At 43.5% G+C, this 27,201-nt stretch overlaps 2 pseudogenes; one reads left to right on the forward strand and one right to left on the reverse strand.

Annotated features, from left to right (window-relative positions):
- Window positions 1–15,824: 15,824 nt before the first annotated feature.
- On the forward strand, window positions 15,825–16,539 carry LOC118656527 (annotated as a pseudogene).
- A 4,611-nt stretch (window positions 16,540–21,150) lies between these two features.
- LOC118656730 lies at window positions 21,151–21,648 on the reverse strand (annotated as a pseudogene).
- Window positions 21,649–27,201: the final 5,553 nt, after the last annotated feature.

Raw genomic sequence — 27,201 nt, forward strand, 5'->3', positions numbered from 1 at the left:
CCTGGTGTCGAGCCGCGGCGATCGTACGTTCGCGCTCATCCGGGGTGAGAGAGGATGAAAGGATGACATGTACATCATGCCAGGTTAAATCATATGTCTGAGTTAAGTATCGAAATTCTTTTATATATGAGGTCGGATCAGCCGAGAACGATCCTAGGCGTTTCTCAGTTTGGGAGAGATCTTGGAGTGAGAAGGGGACATGAACCCGGACCAGACCTTCGCCCCCGCTACCTCGCGGAGGGGGCAAAGAGGGGCCGGGGTTGAAGAATGTGAGCGGGTATGAGAGGCAACCGGAGAGGAGAGCGAGGACGGTTGAGGTTCGGGTTCCTGAGCCGGGGATTCCGGGGGAGGAGAAGGGACAGAGCGGGTTTCGGGACGACAGGAGAAGTCGGGGGACGAACGGCTCGGTCAGGGGGACGGTAAGGAGGAGGAGAGGAGAGGAGGTCAATGAGGTCAGGGTTATCGGTTGAATCAGAGGTCTTTGGGGGAGGTGGGGCGGCAGGTGGGTCGGGATTTTTGGGAAAAGGCGGAGCAGTGGGAAGAGGAGGGTTGCTGATGGCTAGGAGTATCTGACGGGTTGAGCAGGGAGAACAGAGGTAGGGGCGGGAACGTATGTCCCAAAAAGCCTGGACGTAGGGGACCTCAGAATCTTTGCCCGTGCGCCGGCAGTAATTATCTAAGTCTGTTAGAACATTAAAGTCAAAGGTGCCAGTTGGGGGCCAGCGGGACTGGTTATCTAGAGGATATTGAGGCCATTGTTGTTGTGAGAGAGAAATTAAGCGTTTGGCCTTGAGTGTCTGAGTATACCCCAATTTGGAAAAATTTTTAAGGAGACACCCTAGAGGTGTCTTAGGATCCGGCCTGGACTCCGAGACTCCCATAGTTGAGGGGTTTCCTGCTCCCCGAGATTAGAGACAAAGCACCAAGGGAGGCGTCCCACCGATTGGTACAGAGTCCCGGTTCTGGGTTGGGGTCTGAAGAGGACCAAGGACGTCTCCTTTGTCCTCAAAGAGACCGGACAGTGGCCCTCTGAGGGCGGAGGAGTTCTCTCGGCACGGCCGCGACTTAGGACGAGAGGCTCCGGACGGATCTCGGAGAGCAGGAAGGAAAGGGAGGGAGGTTTCCCGTGTGACTTACTGGAGATGGAGTCCGGGGGAAGGCCAGGCCGAGGTCCGGGGCGGCAAACCGGGGAAGTGAGCCGGACCGGCCAATCGACTCGGACCCCGGCACCTCAGAGTCTGGGAGTTAGCCCGGGCGAGCTGCCGCTGCCCACTGCTTCCCAGGTCGTAAGAGGAGGCCGGGGCGAGGATCGTCCGAGTCCGAGACCCACTCCCGGGTTTCGGCACCAAATCTTAGGTTTTACGCCGCCGCAAGGAAAAACCGTGAGTCCAAACAGAGACCAGATTAAACAGGCTTTATTGGGAGCACACGGGCGGGTTCACCAGCTCAGAGAGGGGAGCCGGAGAAGCCGCGCCCAACCTGGGCAGGGGCAAGGTTTTATACTTTTCTGAGGCAATTGTTGCTGGCCGAAACTGGTGGCAGTCGGGGCTTTCCAGGGTCAGGTGAAACCTGCGGTCTGTCCTGCGGTTTGGTCATTTTCCGGAGCCGTTTGTCCGGCAGAGATTTTTCACGGGGGTGGGGTGGTTTCCAGACATCAGTGTGGACAGGTCAGCTTCTCACCAGCCCAAGAGAGGGAGGAGGTCCTTTCGCCCCGGGGCAGGGTGCCAGCGAATACCAGACAATGGTAATCAGTAAAATATCTATAATATTACTTAATAAACAAGACATAGTATTTGAAGAAACGCATTCTTAGATTAATTTTCAGAAAACCATGTCTTCCTAGTTCTTAGCTCAAACTCATCTTCGGTGTCTCCAAACTGGCTTCTGCCCCCATCGTGCTGTATTTGTTTCTTTAATCTCAGTCTGATGAGCTGAGCTCAAAGCGGTCTTCCTCCGGAAGACTTCCTAAGTCCACAGCCTCGGAGGAGCTCACCCACCTACTGTCTGGTTCTTCACTTCCTTCCGACCTCTTATCCCACGTGTTGCTTTCCATCCCCCCCCACAGTGCTTATGTGACTAAGGCTAGTGTCCTCTAAGGTTAAACTCTTTGAGGGCAGTAATTGTATTTGCTTTTCCCTACCACTGTGTCTCTACAATGGTACCTAAAAGCTCAGGAGATACAGCAAATGAAATTATTAAGTGATTAACTGTGGCATAATAAGAACTATATTTGGTCTTTATCCCTGGTTCCTGGTATGTAAATCCTAAACACTTAGAATCTTCTGAGTTATGGAAGTGTCTTTTGTTATTTATAAGGCGCCTCTTTTGATCATACCCGAGCTGATGTTAATAAGGTGATTTAGGGTACGGTCCCTAAATAGTTTCAGGATTGAACTGGTTACCAGAATGTCCAAGTGAATGGAGGGTTGGCATTTTCTGTTCCATCCGCCCACCCCCAGAAGGAAAGGGGGCACCTGGGGATTAAAGTCTATACAAATTCTTGAACAATAAGGTTGTAAGAGGTTCTGAAGTGACAAACGTATCCATGCGCTGAGGGGTGGTACACATCAACTTCACAGAGACAGAAGCTGTTGTGCTTGGGCCCTTGCCCGGCCTCACTCTATGCACCTCTTCATCTGGCTGTTCATGTGTATCCTTTATAGTAAACCAGTAAACATCACTAAAATGTCTTCTTCAGTTCTCAGAGTTGTTTGGGTAAATTATTGAACCTGAGGAGGAGGTGCTGGAAACTCCCAATTTATGGCCAGTTAGTCAGAAGGTGGCCTGAGACTTATGATGGCATCTGAAATGGGAGCAGACTTGGGGGTGGGGGTTGTGGGAAGCTGAGTTCCTAAACTGTCGGGTCTACCTAATTACCAGGTGGTGTCAGAAATGAATTGAATTGTTGGGTACCCCGTTGGTGTCAGAGAATTTGAGAATTGGCTGGTATCAAAGAATACAACCCCAATAGCCTGGTCACATAAATTTTTTCTAGATAAAATTCAAGAAGCTGCAATTGATGGTTATTATTATTATTATTATTTTTTAAAAAAACAAGTTTCACATTTCTCAAATGTATTCAGATTTGGTAAATAACTGCATTGCGATAATGGTTTTATGAATGCCAAAGTTTGACCACTGTGCAACTAAAGAGATACTAATGGGTAATGTCAGTGATAGTTCAGTAATAATAGTTGTGGTGAGATGATCAAGCATCAGCTCAGAAGCAATGCATCTTGAAGAAGGCTACTAACTCGCCCTGGGGCGGGGTGAATATTTGAGGAAGTAGAATTGGCATTAATCTGAGTGTTATATCTGTGAATTCTTTAAAAAGCCTGTTCAAATAACTCATCTCTCTTCTCTAAGGAAATATATTAAAAAAAAGTTACTTGAATTAGAGCTAAAGAATAAGTTACTTTGAAAGTTCAGTGGAAAGAACGGGTAATGAGTTTGGAAGGTCTGACATGTTTTCAGCTTCAGCTTAATTCGAGCAATGCTCTCATTTTCAGTTTCCCATTTATATCGTTTGGATCAATATTGCCTTCCTACAACTTCATGGATATTAGGAAAATAAATAAGTTGGCCTTTAGCAAAAGTTTTAACTTCAAACTAAAGATAATCAGTGACTGCACAGTGTTTTATTTTTGTGTCTCTGTCTCTACCCTGAAAGGAGAACTGTGCCCTAGAGAACAGAAGTAATAGTTCTTTCTAGATTCTAAAACTAACTGGGGACTTAAAATTCCCCCTCTACCTTACTTGGAAATGTTGCTTCTGAGGACACTCCAATGAGTGCCATTCTGAATCAAGATCTTGGTTAGGTCCCATATCTTTCCCTAGGGAGCTCAGGACTCCTTCATCATATGATGGAATAGGACCACATCAAGGGTCCTTTCAATGCTCTGTGTGTCTTGATGGGAGTAGTGAGCTGGCATTTGAAAAATAAAGAATTAAATTTAATAATTGACTCTGAAGCACCATGGCAGTGGTACTGAATAGAATCAAATACTATTTTATCTTAAAGGCCAGGGTCTCCCTGTCCCTGCCAAGTTCCCTTAGTACTAATTTAGGGCCCGCTCGAAAGCCTAAGAGAGAGCACAAGAGTGATGGTCACGATGAATATCTTGAACAGTTGTATATGACTGTAAGGATGGCAATGCCTTCATTATTCTTGGTCTGGTTATATGTTTTCATTTTTAATCATCTCCAAATGCTTTCTTTTTCATAGAAATTGCATTTATTGGTCTTATAAAAAGTATATGATATAGTGATAGCCACTACTTTTCAAAAATCTAAACTTCCTAAATGACTGTCATTTAATCCATAGCTGTGAACTCAGTCATCATTGCCAAATATATCAGTGAACTGAAGGTAGGCAGAGCATCTTTAACTAGTCAGTTAGTAGCACTGAAACAGGGCCACCATTTAATCTTCATGCTGGGAAATAATATTCTCATTGAAGAATTTGTATGAGTACTTTACAAACTTTTCTAGACCAGGAATTCTGAAAGAAGACAGATCCGACATCATTAAATACTAGTATATTCAGTAACTAGTCAAGTATTTTACAGGTCTGAAGCTACTTCCTGCTTTTGGAAACCTGGGTCTACTTTGAGGAAAGAAATACATGAAAGAAAGAGTTTGCACATGCAGTATGATGGTTCATGTCCAGCAATGCATTTCAAAACATGAACAAACACATGTACAAGATAAGACATTATTGACTACAATTTCTTGCCTGCAATCTATAATTTTCCTGATGCTCAAACACAGCAATCACCTCTACCTACAACTTCCCTAATACCTACTATGCTTTTTGTAAGTACAAAATGTGTTTAGTAATCCTGTTATATACTTCTCTACTTTTCCATGTATTGAACTTGCTTAACATTTTGAGAACTTTGCAGCAATCACTAGCTGGATGTGATCAATTTTATTTTACTCAGATGTGATGCCTATGCAAGCAGTTTGAGTTCCAGAATCTCTTATGTGCATTCATTAGAGATTACAGATTTTCCATATTTGATCATTTTCCTCTGAGACTATGTTGAAAAATAACTAGGACAACCAGTTCTCTTTGACATTTGCCCAACAATGAATTATTAGAATAGAATGACAACCAATAACACCTGAAAGTCTCTAAGATGGCTTTGTTTGTTGAAGTCATGTGGTTGTCCTTAACCATAAAAAAAAACCCCACCATTTCATTTGTTCAGGGTTGACATTTCACTCCAGTTGAAATATACACATATATGCATGTTACTCATACTGGTAAGGAAATTTTTGAGCTAGCCAACAATACAGAACTTGTTTGCTCTTTTACCATATTGCTGCTCTCTCTGTTTACTTTTGGAGAGTGACTTATATATAAATATTTTCCAGGAGAAAATCAATGTTTCCATTCCATTGGCCATGTTTTGTAATGTCAATTCTTGTTCCTAAAAAAAGCCTCGAATTACCTGATGTCCTAAGAAAGCAGATGGAGCTTTGGTCTTAAGATGTCATCTAAAAGACCCTAACCAATCAATTTTGTGTTACCCAATTTATCTGCCTTCAAAGGGTGAAGGACTGAGTTGAAGCTTTTGAGATTGGAATCTCTGGTTGCAGGGAAACTTGAGTATTTTGACCCTGAGGTCTCTACTACTAAGCCAATCCTCTAGCATCTGACAGTTCATATTTGTTGAATTCATAACCTTGATCCTGGTCCTGTTCCCCTGTGAAATGTGTCATCATTTTTGTTTGCTCCTGAAATGCACAGCACATGAGGCAAAATATATCTGCTTCTCAGAAGCAGTCAAGCTCCGGGAAGTCTGAAACCTGTGGGACTGAAATGGCATCTTTCAGAAGCGGAATGTGTCTGCACTAATAGCTTTCACACAGGCAGTCTGGCTAACCTAACGGTGTCAGCCACTAGAGCAGCAGCAGCGCTTGGAGATTTCTATGAGCACAGGCCTGCAGATGGCCTTTCCAAATAGCCTGGTCTCTCAGTTCCTTAACCTCCTTTATTCCAATTATCCTGACCACTACCCTAATTCACTCCACTGGGGATCCCTAAGAACTTGGCATTACCAGTATCTACTACTTTTCCATATTAACGATTTGAAGACTCTTATTCACCAAATACAACCTACTGCCTTTCAACTTCACTCCTAGAATCTTGAACCATAATATTCCCACATCTATTACCCACTGTTCCTGCCATCTTTTAATTCTCCCTCACTTCCTGCTTTATGTCCCAATTTGCATCTTTATTCAGCTTAGGTTCTATGGTCCACCCTTATAATAATCACTCTTTTGCATATATGCTCAACAAACTTCCCCTTCTCACTTTGCATAATCACCTAACAAAGTCACAGTGCTGTTAAATCCAGTTCTGACTAATCTAAGCCTGCACCTGTTCAGCTAAACACAGCTAGAAAAATATATATAACTGTGTCTCCTCTTGCCTCTTGTAAATTCATGCCATCTACTCAAGTTGGCTCTCAGTGCTACTTGGCAATCCTACTACATTTCACTCTCCCACTTCCTGGATAGCTGTTTTATACCTTCTCTCCCCTCCCTCAAAATTCTAGCCCCCTTTTCCCATTATCACTTGCAGCTGTCACCTATGATTTCAACTTAACTAAGAAAAATAGGAGCAGAAAATTCTCTGAGTCCCCACTACTACATCATCCCACCAACCAGAATCTATGCCTATATACTCTTCCTTACCTGATGTTATGGATGGATTAATTATTCATACTCCCATAGTCCTTCCATTTGTGGATTAGATTCCATTCGTTGTCATTCATCATTTCAGGATTCTCCTACTCTTTCTCTTGCATTATTACTACTATTTCCCCTTTCTAGTGGATCATTTACATCATCACATACTATTTTGTATAATTTCCCATTTTAAAAAATTCAACCCCATATCCGCTTAAGATTTTGCCCATTAAGCTCCCTTTTGCTATGAAGCTGTCTGTACTCATTTTTAGTCCCCTTCCTCCCATTCATCTCAGAAGCACTGGATCCAGGCTTCGCTCCTTAACACTCCCCAAAACTCCACTGATCAAGGTCACTGATGACCTCCACCTGCTAAATACACTAGAAAGTTGCAATCTCCATATTTGGCTGATCTGACATGGCTGATCACTCCCTCCTCCCTGAAACAGTTTCTTTACTTGATGCTGGCAGGGAAAGAAAACAATGAGCTGTAGAGTCAATTAGGGACATGTACTTAATGGGAATGTTTCTGAATTTGTGAAATTCAGCCATATTATGGAGAACCGTAAGCACTAGAAGATCTGATCTTCAGGCCAAGAATTGGTTTGATGAGAAATGAAAGGGAAGGACAATGAACAAGAATGCTGATGTTGGTGGATCAACCAGTCAATGCATTTCTACTGGGTTTTGGGGCCTCTGGCAAGCCCCTCAAACCACACATACAAAATCAAGCTTAGAAGGCAAGAGAATTCCAGGAATTTGCAAGAATTCTGTGGCCTCTGTTAAGTCAAAATATTAGAAGTAATTGATTGAGGTAAAAGAAAAATGAACTATAGTAAAAAGAACTTGTAGAATAAAAAAATGGTGGCTCAGGGAAGACATGACCCTTGCCCCTCCCCCAACTACAACCCCTGAAGGAAGGCACAGGGCAGGTGATAACAACTGAGAGAAGGAAGGGTTGATAACACCTGGGGAATGGGACTCAACAGTTTCCCAACTTCTTTCTCTTTTTTTTGGAAATACACAGACATTTTTAATGGAAGCAAAATGGGGCAACGGAGTCACAGCCAACAGGGATAGAGATCAGGCAAGGCAGGGCAGGTGCTGTGCTCAGGCAATGGAAGACAAAGCAGCCTGGCAGCAGGAGGGTGGGAGTGGACTGGCCTTGGGGGCCTGCAAGGAGACCTGCTGCCAGCTTCATCCCTGGGAAGGAGCAGAGGCTCTGGCCCAGCCGGTGCTGCTAAAACGTCAAGGGTGGGCACCTGGCAGCTCCCAGAGATTTCTCAGCTTAATTACTTAATCACACCCCGCGAGTAATCAATAACCTCACCAGTATATAACCATAGCACGCTACAGTGAGCCTGCGAGCTGGGTGGGCCTGCGAGCTGGAGGGTGGGCCGGGTGCGAGCTGGAGGGTGGGCCGGGTGCGAGCTGGAGGGTGGGCCGGGTGCGAGCTGGAGGGTGGGCCGGGTGCGAGCTGGAGGGTGGGCCGGGTGCGAGCTGGAGGGTGGGCCGGGTGCGAGCTGGAGGGTGGGCCGGGTGCGAGCTGGAGGGTGGGCCCCTTCCTCCCATTCATCTCAAAAGCACTGTTATCCAGGCTTCGCTCCCTAACACTCCCTAAAACTCCACTGATCAAGGTCACTGATGACCTCCACCTGCTAAATTCACTAGAAAGTTGCAATCTCTGTATTTGGCTGATCTGACATGGCTGATCACTCACTCCTCCCCGAAACAGTTTCTTTATTTGGCTTCCAGGACTCCACATTACCATTCCTTCTTAATTCACGGCCTGGCCTGTAGTCTCTTTTGGTAAATTGCGCCTCATCTCTCTAAATGTCAGTGTTGTATCCTAGGAAATCATTTAAACCTCTTTTCTGCTCTTTTCTTATTTTTTTATAATAGCTAGACCTAATTTTTCAGTACAATTCTAGATTTACAAAGTAATTGAGTAAATACTACATAACATTTCATACACTCAACCCTCCCCTCTCATCCGCACACAAAGTTTTTCCCATTAATATCTTGCATTAGTGTGGTATATTTGTTACAATTAATAACAACATTTTGTAGTTAACAATGGTCCATAGGTTACATTAGGTTTGCTCTTTGCGTTGTATAGTTCTGTGTTCTGACAAGTGTATAATGACCATTATAATTTTGTACAGGATAGTTTCACTACGTTAAAAAAAACCCTGTTCATCCCTCTCTTCCCACAAACCTCTGAATTGCAACTGATGTTTTTATGGCCTTCATAGTTGTGCCTTTTCCAGAATACCACGTAATTGGATCACAAAGTTTTTTCAGATTGGCTCCTTTCATTTCATAATATGCATTTAAACCAGGTCTTTTCAGTGCTTGATAGTTCATTTCCTTTTAATACTGAATTATAATTCCTTTGTGTAGATATACCACAGTTCATTTATCCATTTACTTATTGAAAGACATCATAATGCTTCTGGGTTTTGGTGGTTAGGAGTAAAGCTTCTATACATATTTTTGTGCTGGTTTTTGTGTCCTCATTAGTTTACAACTCAGGCTGAAGAGTTTGATTGCTGGATCATGCTGTAAGACAATATTTAGATTTGTAATATACTGCCAAACTGTTTTCCACAGTGTACCATTTTCCATTCCCACCAGCAGTAAGGGACTATTTCTGTTGCTTCTCAATCTTGCCAGCATTTTGTATTATTCATTTTATGAATTATAGCCATTCTAATAAGTGTGTAATGTTATTTCCCTGTTTAAATTTTCAATTATCTAATGACATACAATGTTGTGCATCTTTTTATATGCTTACTTGCCATCTGTATGTCTTCTTTGGTGAGGTGTCTGTTCAGATCTTTTACCCATTTTATAATTGGGTTGCTTGTTTTCTTTTCATTGAGTGTTAAGGGCTCTTTGTATATTGTAGACCATTCCTTTATCAGATTAGTGATTTACATATATTTTATCCTAGTCTGCACCTTGCTTCTTCATTCTCTTTACAGTTGTCTTACACAGAGCAAAAATTTTTAATGGTTGTTCCGCTGTTCGGCTGTCCAGTCTAATTAGCATATTACACTTTTATTATTATAGATCAGCCGTGGGCAAACTATGGCCCGCGGGCTGGATCTGGCCCGCTTGAAATGAATAAAACCATTGAAAAAAAGAGACCGTACCCTTTTATGTAATGATGTTTACTTTGAATTTATATTAGTTCACACAAACACTCCATCCATGCTTTTGTTCCTGCCCTCCGGTCCAGTTTAAGAACCCATTGTGGCCCTCGAGTCAAAAAGTTTGCCACCCCTGTTATAGATGATTTTCTTCATTAGCCCATTGATATGATGAGTTACATTAATTGATTTTGGAATATTGAACCAGCCTTGTATATTATCCAATGTTTTTAAAAGCCTATGTGTTGGTGACTCCCAATATCTCTAGCCTAGTCTTGTCCCCTCTATGTCAGTCATCTAACATTTCCTAAATTAACTCTAGATCTTTGTTAATAAAAATGTTTCCTGTACTCTTTCTCATCTCAATAATTATAAACCCTATTCTTCTATTGCCTCTTCTACTGTAGAAATAACTACAGTTCTTGGCTCTTCCACAGTGGCACCCAGGACTGCAGTTACCAATATATCTGTGCTTTTGCAACATAGTTCCAGGATGGAATTAAGAGAGCAGAGGCATAGGAAAAAAAGGGGCAGATGGCATGCCTGGACTCCAAACATATTCTGCCATTGCAGGAACAATCAACAAAAGGAAAACTGTGTGGAGGCAGAAGGACGGTGGTATTAGAGTCCCCGAGGTAGCAGAAAGTTCAAAAATAGACGTCCTAACCAGAGAATTCAGTTTTACCATGTGAATTCATTAAGCAAATTGCAACCAGAATTTTCTGGATGAGAGCACAACTGAAGGTAGCCCTTGGCAAGGAAATTATAATTAGGAAGACCATATGTCTTTTAGGACAGTTTCAATTTATACCTGTTGTAGGTCAGTTATTTATTTTCAATTTATACCTGTTGTAGGTCAGTGCTCCAATGTGGGTGATGTATTAGTTGGTTACTTGTTTATAACCTAGGGGGCGTTAGAAAGTTGGATAGTTCCTACAGATAGAAACTCCATATGGAAGATTTGTAGGGAGGATCTAAACCATCTTTCTGCTCATATCAGATCCTTGGTTGATAGCTTCAAGAAATCAATGGGTTGTATTGTAAACTTCCAGGCACTGGAAAGTCCGGGGTATTTTAGGGAATATAGAGATGCTGGCAGGGAAAGAAAACAATGAGCTGTAGAGTCAATTAAGGACATGCACTTAATGGGAATGTTTCTGATTTTGTGAAATTCAGCCATATTATGGAGAACCGTAAGCACTAGAAGGTCTGATCTTCAGGCCAAGAATTGGTTTGATGAGAAATGAAAGGGAAGGACAATGAACAAGAATGCTGATGTTGGTGGATCAACCAGTCAATGCATTTCTACTGGGTTTTGGGGCCTCTGGCAAGCCCCTCAAACCACACATACAAAATTAAGCTTAGAAGGCAAGAGAATTCCAGGAATTTGCAAGAATCCTGTGGCCTTTGTTAAGTCAAATTCTGAGACAGGTCCTGATTCAACCAAATCATCAATTAAAAGACTTATTTTTTCCCTCACACACACAAAAAAATTCTGAGAGTGGGATCTATAACCCATTTTCAAACTTGAGTTTTTAGTGCTGGTGTGGTTTCAGGGGGGTGTATATATAACATATACACAATACATATACATGCATATCATATACAAAGAATGCATACAATACAAAATTTGCATATACAGTATGTGCAAATACAATACAGAATACAAATACAGTATACATACAACATACATCCTTACAAATGTATTTATATTGTATGTATATTGATATATTGTCCTCTTAAATGTGTTTGATAAAACTTCCTGTAAAATTCTTTACACATAAATAGAAGCCACATAACACAGAACCAATGAGTGGCTATTAGGAAAACAAAATATTAGAAGTAATTGATTGAGGTAAAAAAAAATGAACTATAGTAAAAAGAACTTATAGAATAAAAAAAAAAGGTGGTGGCTCAGGGAAGACAGGACCCTTGCCCCTCCCCAACTACCACCCATGAAGGAAGGCACAGGGAGGGTGATAATAATTGAGAGAAGGAAGGGTTGATAACACCTGGGGAATGGGACTCAATAGTTTCCCAACTTCTTTCTTTCTTTTTTTTTTTTAAATAACTTCCCTTTTATTCCCTCCCCTTTATGTTTCTTTTTTTATTTGGAAATACACAGACGTTTTTATTTTTATTTTTTATTTTTTTATTTTTATTATTTTTTTAATCTTTATTGTTCAGATTATTACATTTGTTCCTCTTCCCCCCCCCCCATAACTCCCCTCCTCCCAGTACCCACCCCACCCTCCGCCCTCACTCCCCACCCACTGTCCTCATCCATAAGTGCACGATTTTTGTCCAGTCTCTTCCCACATCTCCCACACCCCTTTCCCCCCCCAAGAATAGTCAGTCCATTCCCTTTCTATGTCCCTGATTCTATTATAATCACCAGTTCATTCTGTTCATCAGATTATTTATTCACTTGATTCTTAGATTCACTTGTTGATAGATGCGTATTTGTTGTTCATAATTTGTATCTTTACCTTTTTCTTCCTCTTCCTCTTCTTAAAGGATACCTTTCAGCATTTCATATAATCCTGGTTTGGTGGTGATGAACTCCTTTAGCTTTTCCTTATCTGTGAAGCTCTTTATCTGACCTTCAGTTCTGAATGATAGCTTTGCTGGATAAAGTAATCTTGGTTGTAGGTTCTTGGTATTCATCACTTTGAATATTTCTTGCCACTCCCTTCTGGCCTGCAAAGTTTCTGTTGAGAAATCAGCTGACAGTCGTATGGGTATTCCCTTGTAGGTAACTGAGTTTCTTTCTCTTGCTGTTTTTAAGATTCTCTCTTTATCTTTTGCTCTTGGCATTTTAATTATGATGTGTCTTGGTGTGGTCCTCTTTGGATTCCTTTTGTTTGGGGTTCTCCGCGCTTCTTGGGCCTGTAAGTCCATTTCTTTCACCAGGTGGGGGAAGTTTTCTGTCATTATTTCTTCAAATAGGTTTTCAATATCTTGCTCTCTCTCATCTTCTGGCACCCCTATAATTCTGATGTTGGTACGCTTGAAGCTGTCCCAGAGGCTCCTTACACTATCCTCGCATTTTTGGATTCTTTTTTCATTCCGCCCCTCCGGTTGGGTGTTTTTTGCTTCCTCGAATTTCAAATCATTGACTTGATTCTTGCGCTCCTCTGGTCTGCTGTCGGGAGTCTGTATAATATTCGTTATTTCAGTCCGTGTATGCTTAATTTCTAGTTGGTTCCCCAATATAACATCGAGGGTCTCATTAGTTTTCTTGTAGATCTCATTAAGTTTATCTGTGGCTTCTAAACAGTTCTTGAGAGACCTTAAAAGTGTGGTTCTGAACTCTATATCTTCCATTGACAATTTTGTCCTGTTTCTTTGTCTCGGCATTTTGTGATGCTTCCTTGGTGCACCCCCTAGTGGTCTTTGTTCGCAGTCTTATAGTTAAACCTTGATTGTTGTAGCTAATACCAGGGAGGGTTTGACCTCCAGGCCAAGTGGCTATGAGAATCAGCTGTGTCTGCAGTGAGAGAACTTCTGTCCTCTAGGGAGGTGCTAATCTAGCCTTTGCCTGAGGCTATCCGGCAAATGCCTCTGTGCAGGGCTTGGACGGGGCAGGTCGCACAGGATCAACAGGGTGGGCCGGAGAGAGCAGTTATGGCGGCTCTCAGTCCTGTCCCCAGGGGCTCTGCCTCTCTGAGTCCCAGCACCCGCTGCAAAGCTCGGAGAGAAAGCTGCACTCGCTCTGACCAAAGCCAGACAGTCCGCTTCTCCCGTTTGAGTCTGGGTCCCTAAAGACTCGCCCGGATCTGGAGCTCAGAGTCTGCGACTCCCTCCCGATTGAAAACGCCAACCACGCCCTCCGCCGCCAGCCCGCTCCGTGCACTCCGCACCTCAGAATTTGACTTCAGCACTGCGCCTCCTCTGAGTGTCCGTATGCGTTTCTCTTTCCTCCTAGTTGTAGGACTTCCACTCAGCCAGCATTCCTGTGGCTCTGGGTGATGTCCGTTCCGTCTTTTAGTTTCACTTTTGAAGTAGTTGTTCAAAGCAGCAAACTCCGGCGTTAACCTATGCCGCCATCTTGGTTCTCTCCACAGACGTTTTTAATGGAAGCAAAATGGGGCAACAGAGTCACAGCCAACAGGGATTGAGATCAGGCGAGGCAGGGCGGGTGCTGTACCCGGGTCATGGAAGCCACAGCAGCCTGGCGGCAGGGGGGTGGGGGTGGCCTGGCCTTGGGGGCCTGCGAGGAGCCCAGGCTGCGAGCTTCATCCCTGGGGAGGAGCAGAGGCTCTGGCCCACTGGTTCTGCGAAAACCTCAAGGGTGGGCACCTGGCAGCTCCCAGAGACTCCTCAGCTTAGTTAGTTAATCACACCCAGCGAGTAATCAATCAGCCCACAAGTATTTAATTGATACCACGCTAGTGAGCCCCCGCGAGCGGAGTGAGCCTGTGAGCGAGGACTTTGGTCTTCGCGGGACACTTCCAGGACACTTCTGGACTAAGCACAAACATGCAGTTGGCCTCTCAGAACCTCTCCACAGGGCTACTCGCACGTGGCAGCTGCTGGTTCCCCCGGCTGAGATGTCCCCATGACAAGGCAGGGGACTGACAGGGCACCCCCGATAGAAGCCACCAGTTTTGGTAACCCAACCTCTCAAGGCACAGGTCACCGCACACTTGGACAAGGGACTGAACAGGGGCAAGGGATCCTTGGGGGCCACCTGGAAGGCTGCCTCAGTTTTCTCATCTATTAAATGGAGGTAATAACAGCTTCTGCCTTGCGGGGTCGCTGCGAGGGTGCAGAGATGATGTGCTAAAGCGCTAAGGGCTATCCTGCTTGTTGCCCTGGACTACAGACGGCAAAACAGGTTCAGGGAGATGGTGCACTTGGCTGCCTGAGTCCCAGAGCTGAGGCTCCGGCCAGAGCTCCTCCACCGAATGCCGTGTTGTTGGCGTTGAAAGACTCACATGCCTGGATGGAGGCTCCTGGGGTGTGAGCTCCAGGCCTGACCCCTCTGTCTGCAGAGATCGCTGATACAGGAAGAACCAGCAGAAAGAGGAAGGAAGGGATCGGGCCATCAGGACTTCCCTGACCCGTTCCAAGTAGCGTGAGCCTGAACGGCTCAGCTCTGGTTGACGGGGGCTGTGAGGCCTCAGCAAGATGCTGAGCCCCTTGGAGCCTCGCCTGCTCACAGTGGGGAAGTAGGGAGTCCTCCCTCCAGGGCTCATGGGGCAAGAGCTAAGGAGAGAGCGACCAGGAGTTCATCAGGCAACATGGGAGAGAAGATGCTGCAGGATAACTGCTCGTGCAAAGGCCCAGTGAATTCGAAGCACTGCCCTCGACGGCTAGTTGACCCAGGCCAGTGGCCCTTTGCTGGGACGCACAGTAAGGGCGGGACCCCCGCCTGCCATTCTGATGGCACCTCCCTCCGGGGACGCCGGACTGTGGCCGCTGGGGTCCGTGTGAGGGCTGGCAGTGGCGGAAGCCTCTCCAGAGCTGTTGTCACCGCGACCCGCCTGGTGGCCGTGACCACGCCTGCTGTGCACTCCCTGAGCCCCGCCCGGGCGACGCCCTTTCTTGCCCCTCAGGAGGGCACACGGACAGGGACCAGGGACGGCAAACTGCCCTGATTCACTAAAGCACCTGGAGCCACGTGACCTGCCCTGGTAGTGACAGGTTCCTAGCGCTGCCTGGGCTGCTGGGACACTGCCAGAGAGCAGACAGTTCAGGCCCTGGTCTGTCCCAGCTGCTCCCCAGCCTCTGTGGCCTGAATGCAGCCACAGCAACAGTGGAGAAATGGGCGTAGCTGTGAGCCAATAACACTGTATTTGCGGTCACTGAAATTTGAATTTCATGAAATTTTCACTTGTCATGAAATGCCATCCTTTTGGGTTTCCCCCGCAAACACTCTTTCCACCATTTCAAAACATGAAGACCCTCCTGGGTCCCTGAGCTGCGCAAACACGGCGGCCCCAGGCTGCAGTGCAGCCCCTGATGCCAAGGAAAGTGTCAGATGGACCCGGTGAGCTGCTGCACTGCTCGGAGCCTCGGTTTCCCCAGTGCGAGTCCCACCTCTGTGCCCGCAGCACAGCCAGGCAGCCCTGCGTCCCGGCCCGGGCGCCAGGTCTCAGAGGACCTCATGGGGCTGTGCTGAGCCTCCCAGGCCTGGGCCCCAGAGCACGTTGTTGGGAAACAGAACCCAAGCTCGGACGGCCATGGAGGGCAAAGAACCTGCGCAAGGGGCCCAGCGGCCTGGCCGACGAGATCAACTTTGAGGACTTCCTAACCATCATGGCCTACGTCCAGTCCATCGACGTCACCATGGACGAGGAGCAGGTGCAGCTGTGCCGGAAAGAGAATCTGCGATTTCTGTCCACATCTATGACTCGGACAGCGACAGCATCACCCTGGAGGAATATCGAAATGTGGTGGAGGAGCTGCTCTCGGGGAACCCGCACATCGAGAAGGACTCGGCCCGCTCCATCGTCGACGGGGCCATGATGGAGGCGGCCAGCGTCTACATGGGGCAGATGGAGCCTGACCAGGTGTACGAGGGCATCACCTTCCACGGCTTCCTGAAGATCTGGCAGGGGATCGACATCGAGACCAAGATGTACGTCCGCTTCCTTAACATGGAGACCATGACCCTCTGCCACTGAGCGCTCCCCGCGGAGACCGCATTTTGCACCGCGCAGCCCCCCGAGGCCAAGCAGCCCCCCCACCCCCCACCCCCCAGGCCTGAGCAGCCGGGCCGGGGCCTGCGGCCACAGCTCATCCCGCCCCCCCAGGACAGGGCATGGTGTGTGGGACTTTACTGTTTTTATCTCTAATAAAAAAGGAACAGGGTTTGTTAATAATAATAATAAAAAAAAATCCACTGAGCCAAACCAGCTAGGGCCCTCCCTGCATAATTTTTAAAAAAATCTATTTTTTTTTTAAAGTAGAAACTTTTTATTTTGATTGATTTCTCAATGAATGGTTCAGTATAATGCCAGTTTTTAATGGCAAAAATTTGGTTCCAAGCTCCATGATGCTATAGAGAGCTATTACTTTTCCCAGGAAGTAGGTAAACAGCTGGAAACAGAAAGCACGACTTCCTAGCAGCATGGCAACTTCTTACCTGCAGACCCAATAGCCTGCACCTTCTACACTCTAAACGGCACAAAGATGAGCTGGTGACAAAAGTGAGAAGTGGGGAACAAGATATGAACACAGAAAGGAGCAATACATGTACATAAAGACAACAAAAATGCAAATACTCCAAGGATTTTAAAGGATAATTATAGAAAAGAGAACCAAATATTTTACTCAAATGTTTTTTAGATACTTTCTGTAGAGATACAAATATATATCTTTTTTTAAATCCAAAAATATGTTTTCTACAGATAAATGCTTCTCAATTAAAGATGGGACCAAAGCTATAGTTGTAACATAAAGCACTATTTCCTTTTAAGACTATCCACCTGAATTTTCAATTTTTTTTAAAATATATTTTTTATTGATTAAGATATTACATATGTGTCCTTACCCCCACGTTACCCCCTCCCCCCCCACCCCCGCTCATGCCCTCATCCTCCCCCCCTCCCCCCCCGCCCCCCCCGCCCCCCCCCCCCCGTTGTCCTTGTCCATTGGTTAGGCCTATATGCTTGCATATAAGTCCTTTGGTTGATCTTTCCCCCTTACCCCCACCCTCCCCTACCTTCCCTCCAAGGCCGGACAGTCCAATCAATGCCTCTCCGTCTCTGGATCAGTCCTTGTTCATCAGTTTATGTTGTTCATTATATTCCACAAATGAGTGAGATCATGTGGTATTTATCCTTCTCTGACTTGCTTATTTCACTTAGCATAATGCTCTCCAGTTCCATCCATGCTGTGGCAAATGGTAAGAGTTCCTTTTTCTTCTTCCTCTTCTTAAAGAATACCTTTCAGCATTTCATATAATGCTGGTTTGGTGGTGATGAACTCCTTTAGCTTTTTCTTATCTGTGAAGCTCTTTATCTGACCTTCTATTCTGAATGATAGCTTTGCTGGATAAAGTAATCTTGGTTGTAGGTTCTTGCTGTTCATCACTTTGAATATTTCTTGCCACTCTCTTCTGGCCTGCATGGTTTCTGTTGAGAAATCAGCTGACAGTCGTATGGGTACTCCCTTGTAGGTAACTGACTGTCTTTCTCTTGCTGCTTTTAAGATTCTCTCTTTGTCTTTTGCTCTTGGCATTTTAATTATGATGTGTCTTGGTGTGGTCCTCTTTGGATTCCTTTTGTTTGGGGTTCTCTGCACTTCCTGGACTTGTAAGTCTATTTCTTTCACCAGGTGGGGGAAGTTTTCTGTCATTATTTCTTCAAATAGTTTTTCAATATCTTGCCCTCTCTCTTCTTCTGGTACCCCTATAATTCTGATGTTGGTACGCTTGAAGTTGTCCCAGAGGCTCCTTACACTATCTTCATATTTTTGGATTCTTTTTTCTTTTTTCTTTTTCGGTTGGGTATTTTTTGTTTTTTTTTGTATTTCAAATCTTTGACTTGATTCTTGGGATCCTCTTGTCTGCTATTGGATCTCTGTATATTATTCTTTATTTCAGTCAGTGTATGCTTAATTTCTAGTTGGTCTTTTTTCATATCCTCCAGGGTCTCACTAAATTTATCGGCGGTTTCCATAAAATTCTTGAAAAACCTTATAAACGTGGTCTTGAACTCTATATCCAGTAGTTTGCTTTCCTCCATTTCTGTCATTTGTGACCTGTTTCTTTGTCTCTGCATTTTTTATGCTTCCCTGTGTTGGTAGAGTGGTTTTGTGTGCTAGGTTTCCTATACGGCCCAGTGGCTCAGCCTCCCCAGTTACCTGAGGTGGACACTCTTGGTGCACCCCCTTGTGGGCTTTGTGCACAGTCTTGTTGTAGTTATGCCTTGATTGTTGTAGGATCACTGGGAGGAATTGACCTCCAGGCCAATTGGCAGTGAGAATCAGCTGTGTCTGCAGTGGGAGAACTTCTGTGCTGAAGACACCCTTCTGGGGCAAGACTTGCTTCAGTGGGGCTTTGGTGCTCACTGAGTCTGCCCCCTGAGTGTGTCCCTTAGGGATCTGAGGAGTTGTAATCTGGATGGTCCCACTCTGACCACTGGGTACACTGGCTCTTGGATCTAAGGAGGTGCTAATTTAGCCTCTGCCTGAGGTTAACCAGCAGGAGCTATGAAGAGAATTGCAGATTCCCCTTCCTTTTTTGGAGTTTGGAGGTGCCCAGATGAGGCCCAGCTGTGAAGCAATGCAAGCTGCTGTGGGGCCTTGGGCCTTCTCTTAGAAGTTCTGGGTCTGTCTGGCCCAGCTGCAATTTGTTAGGTAATTTTCAGGTTGCAAAGGGCCAGGGCATTCATATGCAAAAGCCTCTGCCGCAGCCTTGGTGGGGCAGGGTCTCAGGGAATCAAAAGGCAGAGCAAGCAGCTATGGCAGCCCTGCCTTAAGGGGCCACGCATCTCAATGTCCCGGTAATTGCTGCAAGCCCCTCTGAGGGAAAGCCGCCCTCAAGTTCCGAGTTCTGCCTGCTGCCAGACAGTCCAGTTTCTCCCTGTATGAGCTCTGGGTCCCCAGAGACTTCCCGGAACCGGAGTTCAGAGCAGTCGGGAGCTTGTGACTCCCTCCCGATTCAAAAAGACAGCCGCATACAAGTCCTTTGGTTGCAAATGGTAAGAGTTCCTTCCTTTTTACAGCAGCATAGTATTCCATCGTGTAGATGTACCACAGTTTTCTAATCCATTCATCTACTGATGGGCACTTAGGCTGTTTCCAAATCTTAGCTAGGGGACTGTCAAGGGCGGGGGGAAAAAAAGGACACATATGTAATACCCTTTGTAATACTTTAAGCAATAAAAAAAAGAAAACAAACAAACAAACAAACAAAAAACAAAAAGACAGCCACGTCCTCAGGTACCAGCCCCTTTCCACGCGCGCTCGAGCCTCCGTACCTCTGCACTTTACTTCCGCAGCTCCTCTGGGTCTCAGTGTGCTTTTCTCTTTCCTTCTAGTTGTAGAATTTCCACTCAGCCAGCCTTCCTGTGGTTCTGGATGATGTCCATTTTGTCTTTTCGTTGTATTTTTGAAGTTGTTGTGGGAGGCAACAATTTCCGATGTTTACCTAAGCTGCCATTTTGGTTTCAATTTTCAATTTTTTTAAGGTTAGTGTATTAAATGTTTTCCAAATAAAATTACCTGACATTCTTTTTTTAGATATAAATCAAATAGGTGTTATTTTTAGAAAGGGTCTGCAGGTTAAACCTGTTCTTTTAAGATGCTGTGCATATTGAATTTATGACAAGCCCCATTAAGAATCATTATTAATAAACATATCAAAAAGGGCTACGTCAGATTTTCTTCTTTGTAGTAAATATTTAATTTTATGATTTCCCATTTACAAGTGTTGAAAATGCACAAGAAAGATTTTACTTCACAAGTACTTTTATGTTAATAGAAGATATTTTGATTCAACAAATATGGCAAAAATCTCCACACTGTAACCAATAGTATGTTTTTTCCTTAAAAAAAAGAAAGGGATGTAACACTAACAACCACTACCTAAAAAATAAAGCACACTATTATTTTGGCAAATTTACAAATCTTTTTTTCCCTGGTGTAAAGGCTACAAAAATTCCTAAAAATTAGAGAACACTGGAAACACATTAAAGTTTGACATCCAACTTTATATTATTTCCATTTTACTCTGAAAGATAACTTAAAAAATATGACCTGGCCATCTTTATATTAGCAAAGATGGAAGAGGCCATCTTTGCTAATATAAAAAATCAATGAGACCAAGAAACTGTGTCATTGATATGTAGAATTTTTGCAAATAGTTATCTCTCCAAATCATTAGAAAATGTTCAAAGATAAAAAATAAAGTAAAATATGGTCGTGGTCCCTAAACTATTTTAAAGGCAAGCAGCTTAGTCTAAGCTAAGCTATTTTTCTCACTATAGTAATTATCCTCCCCTCAATTGACCTTTAAAAATACATGAAACAGTACAATAGTGAGAATCAAAGAGCACAAACTGCATTTTTAAGAATAGGAAAAAAAAATCTCTAGTGCTGAAAGATATAGTACAAAGGAGATTTCTTTGGGGACATTAATCAATTGGATTATAATTCATTATGAAGATTTCTCTTTTCTATTACGAGGAGAGTCTGCTCCATTTGAAGTTCCTGTTCCTGTTCTAGATCTGCCCTTTGTCACTGTTGGCTTCTTCTTCAGAGTTTTTATTTTTATTTATTTTTATTTTTCTGATGTGTTTTTATTAGAATTGTGTACAGTTGTAATCATTCCTTCCATCATACATATTATATACAGTAACATTCAGGTATCTGAAACTAAAATAACTTACTGACAAATTCTAATATTACTCAGAATAATTCTATCTCTATTAACAAGAAAAGCAAAACCTCTGAGTTTCTCTTGGAAAATCTGAATTCAGGGCATTATTTTACAATTTGGAAATCTGAGTAATCCAACTTTAAGATGACTTTCTCATTGTTGAAGTTTGCTCTGTCGATGTGTGATTTGGAACTTCCTTTTGTCTCAAGCCATTCCTGCATATGACGCACTTTGGAGATGGGATCTTGCAATTGTCCTTGCACTGTGCCCTGGTCTGTGTTCTGGACCCAGCCTTTTACTCTCAGCCTGTGTGTACTTGCGGAAAAACACCCCTTGCACCTTCCCAAACACCTCATAATCCACCGATATCAGGGTGTCCCCTTCCGCCATGTTCATGCTCGAACCTCGCTTCCACCCGCCCCGGATTCCTCGCCCACGAACATCTACGGCCAATGGAACTGAGGGCCCGCCCGGGCCGGGCTCACCCTCCCGGCCTTCTCGTCCGCAGGCCGGTGGCACAGGTGACCACCGACCGCCGACCGCCACGCCAACGGCTCCCCCGTCACAGGCTCCCTTCTGATGGGATTCTGTGCCTCGACCCACCTCTCAGAGTGAAAAGAAAGAACCATCCTCCCCAAAACCCTTTCTCAAGGGGCCTCAGAATTAGTTTCTATGGAATCCAGAAATACGTCCAGAATAAAGAAGTGTGTAAGTATCACAAAGGTAGGGGAGAGCCTCCCCAGGCAAGAGATCTCAAAATTACATGGGACCAGCAGAAGCACCTTGGTAGAGGGTAAGAATAAGATTGATTAGCAGAGGCAAGAAGAAGCAGGTGGAGATAGCACATACTCTGGATGTGACGAAAGCTAAAAAGAGGGGTTCTTCTAAGTAGAATGGGTGAGCAAAAGTTTTCGATTCTCCTATGAATAACCCTGCCAGCTGAGTGGTGATGAGCTGGCTCTGGCTGGTAAGAGCTGGTTGTGTACCTCTCTTCCCAACTCCACATTCTGTGATATCTGACAGGTAGCCTGAGATGAGTCTTGGTAGAATTATGTAGTGTTTATATGATAGAAATATGCAAATGATGCAAATCAGAGCCTGCTTTTTAAAAAATACTTCCAGAGAACTGGATTTTAAGTATTTGTGAACATGCCATTGACTACCTAGACTCTTTGGTAATAGAAACAGAAATTCACATGTTGAACTGCATTTTGTTTTCTTTTGAGCTCTTGCACATCTGTCAGTGTGCTTTCTGACAGCGAGACTGGCATGACCTCCCTCAGAGTGATGGAAGGCGTCTGTCTCATTAGACTACCAGGGCCCAGTATTTGATTGAGTCTGAATCAGGCATTTCTGCCGTGGGGATGTGCTCCAATTCCAGAATAACCCTGGCATGAACTTAGGGCCCTGGGCATTTTGTTGCTTCTAAACTGCCAGATTGTTTATCTGGGGGTGAGGAGGTTATAGAAAAACAATAGTGTTGCCCTTCCTGAATTTTACTACAAGTTGAGAAAGTCTGTGGCTGCTAGTCAGCCTTACACTGGTCTCTCGGGATTATTTCTGAATTTCAGCAGTATTTAAAGAAACTCAAAGCCCTAAAAATTTTCTATGAGTTTGATGAAATGTAATGTGACATAAGATTTTTCCAGGACCACAAACCCAAGTATGTACTGGCTCGGCACACAGCTATTAAGCATGTCATTTAAATATTGAAAAAAAAAATCACTGCTACTTGTAAATGAAAGACTCACATGGACAAAAAAAAATAAATGTTTGTCTTTCTTAGAGGAAGTCTGCAGGACCCAAAATAACTCTAGTATTTTCATACAGCGAGAAACCACATGTATTTGATGTAAAGAAGAAAATAGCACCCTTTGTTGATAGAGGGGAAATCACTGCTGAACAATATGTGTATCTGCACTGGAGGCAAGTAGCCTGTGGTGTGTGACAGCCTCTAGCTGAGCAGAGGCTTTTGAAGTGGATGTCATATTTTGGAAGAAGGAACAAGAAAGTCGCTGGTTTACTTATGGACCCAAAATGCTTTAATAGATAGAGGATTGCTAAGGAGTAATGTAATGTGACTAAAACACACAATGATTGTTACTCGAGGTTCCTGGAGCATTGGCAATGGGAGTACTCACGCTTGTATTTGATTTCACCATCATATGTGTCTTTGAGTGGCCTGTGAGTAATCAAGGTTCCCTGAGATTTCGTACTCTAGGAAGTCTCCAGTGCTGGAGAGGGGGTGGTGTCAAAATGGGCACTTGTTGGTTATCCCTGCCTGCCATTAAGCCACATACAATTCTTCCAAACTCAGAAGGTGATGGGGCAGCCTGCGATGGAAGCAAATGGAAACCAAGCATCTGAATATATTTATATACCCAGTTATTTATCTTCATTGGCTTACTTAAAAAAGTTGTAAGGAAGTTAAAAAATACAAGATGCAATACATTGAAGGTAGTAAAAATTAACTGAGGCAATGAGAACAGTCAGGGTGAGGAATATTAGCGAGGCACAGTTCATGTCCATGTTCACCGGAAATGGAGCACACACGAAACAAAAAGCTCTCGAATAACCATCACTGAAGGCAAAGCATGACTGGCTCCATGTCTTAGAATGGCCATAACAGCAAAACAGAGCAATTGCTCAGCAAAAGCGGAGCTCTTCCTGCCACTAAGTAAGATTTCTCCTCTGGGCCCCCTTACCGTGGACACCTTATAGAATACCAAGTAGAATTCTCAAAAGCATCCTTAGAGCAAAGTTGCTGTGAAGTCTTTGCAGGGACCTCTCTCGGAGTGGTTCTTGATGTGAGCTGATGCCATTGCACCAAATGTAATTCAGGAAGCAAACATCCCTGGGCAAGGCCACTGTGATGAATACAGGCACAGAACTTTCTGATAACCTAGCTTAATGCAGGAGCACATTTTAGAATTTTTAGCTGAATGGACAGACAAAACAGATAGACTGAATATCCTTTACAAACCTAAAAAACATTTCTCAGATGAAATTTTGATAAATATAAGGGGATAATAAATTTACCTCCCTGACAGTCACCTGGATTATAGAGATTTTAAATGCAGTACTGTATGTAATTTTATCATAAGAATAATCCTTGAAGTTATATTTTATTATTCCCATTTTATCGAAGAATAAACTGAGATGAAAATAAGTTTGATAATTTGCTAAAGGTCACTCACCTAATAAGAGTAGCTGATATTGACTTTAGGGTTTTTTAGTCCAGTGTCCATTTCTTTACTTTATGAACTTTCTGCTCCTGCTTCCCAAGCGTTTGGTGATTGAGGGAAATGACCCCAAAAGCAGCATGTTTGGGGGCCATGAGAGCCTGCTCACTCTTGTCCTTTTCATTCCTAATACTGGACTCAGTATATCTCTACAAAGGCTCATCTGTGCTTTATGACTCCTTCAGAGATTCAGCATGTCTTATACATTTCTGCTAGATAACTACGTTATAAGACCACACACCCAGGTATATGCAAGTTCTATTTCTTGAAAATTGCTCAGGATGACCTTCGAGGAAGGTGGATGGTAGGGGGAAGTAGAAAGTGAAAGGTAACAGTTGGAAAACCATGACTCAGGGAAGCTTTTTTCAAGGTGATGTTACTAGGTATGGTCATCACAGACCAACATAGGAAAGGTGATTTCTCTTCATCAGGACTTCTCAGAGCGTTTAGAAGGCTAATGTGCTTTGTGAGACACCATGAGCACGTATACCAGGAGGGGCTCCATAAATGTATTAGACACAGGACTTTTCTTCTCAGAGGATTCACAGGACCAGGAGTGTGCATAGTTTATTTGGGAAATGTTACCCTACAAGATTCTCATTTGGATCTACTTGGGGAGTTTTAAACCAACTTGTTCCTGAGCCCGAAGCCAGCTCAATTAAATTGTAAACTTGGTGGTGGGAAGAACACTGGTGTTTTTTAGAAACTTGCCAAGCAACTCTAATGTACAACCAGGATTGAGTACAGTCTAGAAAGGACTAGGTCTTCCATAACTTGAAGACCTATTGAACACTGGTTCTTGAAAAAAAAATGTTGCCTCTCTAATAGGAGTAACCATGTAGAAAGCTGAGGTCAGTGTCTTTATCAACATGATTATCTCAAATCCTACTTAACTTTCTTTCTTTTTAGCTTCTACTGCCTCTTGTTTTCCACCCAGCCCAAGTCTCCGAAGCTTAGTCTATGCAACCTGTCTCATACAGCTCCCGGTCACTCCTAGATCAAGAGAACTCCGGCTTGTGTCCATGTCTTTCCCCAACCTTACTATTGATTAGATTAGCAAGTAATAACCATCTTGCCTGGGGCAAGCCCAAATAGTTATAATTCTGGGATGTTATATGTCTGAAATTTATATTGCCACATTATAACTTTCATTGGTACTGTATATATCATGTCCTTTCTGTATATGTTCCTTTGTTGCTGATTTGGACCCTAATGTAATACAATTTTATGAAGTTTTTTTTAGGTATTTGTAGATGCACATCATATATATCTATCATCAATTTAGATTCTATTATTTTACTTCTGATCAAATATGTTTGACGGCTCCTTTTTACTACATTCTGGTTATCTTCCTCTGAGCCATTGATTTTCCCCAAGACCCCTAGCAAGTTTATATATTTAAAAAAATATTTTTAGGGAAATTTTTGTTTCCCTAATGTATAAATAATATGATTCTCATGGTTATCTTTAATCAAAGTCTGGAGCATAAAGGCAGGACATAGTGAAAAACATGAATTTTTAATACACAAAAAGGATCTGGAAGAATAATTTCAACACAGAACCTAATTTGAACCTGAAGATTATGGAAGAAAAGAAAAAGGTTATGAAGACATCTGTGAATCCCTTTTTCACATGTTTCAAAGTGCAATCTGAATTTCAGGCTCTGAAACATTCACTATAAAAACAGCTTATGAAACCAGCACCAGGCCAAGATAACATCTTAAAAAAAAAACAACCCCAGAAAGGCATGTGAAGTGCATTTGGGGAGTATTTTGGGATAACAGGAAGCCTACTAAGGACAAATTATCAAGCATACCACCTGCGATCTTTGACTTCACACATGAATCCAAAAATACAGGAAGATGAAAGTGGAGAGTTTCCTAAATGTACGACTGAAGACAGGGAGAATCAAGTGAATCATTGTATTTGTTAGATTTAGTTTGTTACAGGAGCCTTGGAAGAAATAAATTGAGTTCTTGGGGTATGTAATCATGTCAACCATAGAGACTGGACTGATTTCAGCTTATAATGTCTCAAATAACCTAGAGTCAGAACAATGGAGAGAATAAGAAAGCAGAAGGACCGTGACAGGAAAAAGGCAATGAGTAAACCATGCTGAGAATAGAAACACGTTTGAGGGAGCTGCAAAAGGTCATGGGGACCATGATCTGGCTGAGAAACATCTTTACATCACAGGCTTTGAAAAGGGACTTATACTGGAAAGGCCAATTAAGAGACAGCCAGTGTCAAATAGTTAGTTGGAAGCAAACTGGACTTAACGGAAATAAGCCCAAATTGCCCAATGTTATTCTTAAAGAGAATCAGTAAAAAAGCTGACTTTTTTTTTGGAGAAACAAACTCCATAAAATGACACAATAAGGCTAAGTTAAAGTGATACCAAATGTTTTCTGCTGGCCCCTTCAGTTGGCTGGTAAGTAGGGGGTTGAGTAGGAAGTGGTATGGGGGGCAGACAGTGTAGGGATCAGGCCAGAGGACGGGGGGGGGGGGGGGTTCTGGAATGTTACGTGTGAAAGTGGAGGTATGAACTTTTCCATCTATATCACATGAGTTCAATAGCGTTGAGAGTTTTCTGTTCCTTGGTTCTTCTATTGGGTGAATTGTGTCCTCCAAAATGCATAGGTTGAAGTCCTAATCTCCAGTGCCTCAGAATTGTTCCTGAATTGAAACAGGGCTGTGGAAGGTATAATTAGTTAAGTGTCGCTATAAATTGAATAGAGAGGGAAGAAGATTCAAGTGCTGCCCTCCCCAC

Source organism: Myotis myotis, unplaced genomic scaffold (genome assembly GCF_014108235.1).
Source record: "Myotis myotis isolate mMyoMyo1 unplaced genomic scaffold, mMyoMyo1.p scaffold_m19_p_5, whole genome shotgun sequence".
NCBI lineage: Eukaryota > Metazoa > Chordata > Mammalia > Chiroptera > Vespertilionidae > Myotis > Myotis myotis.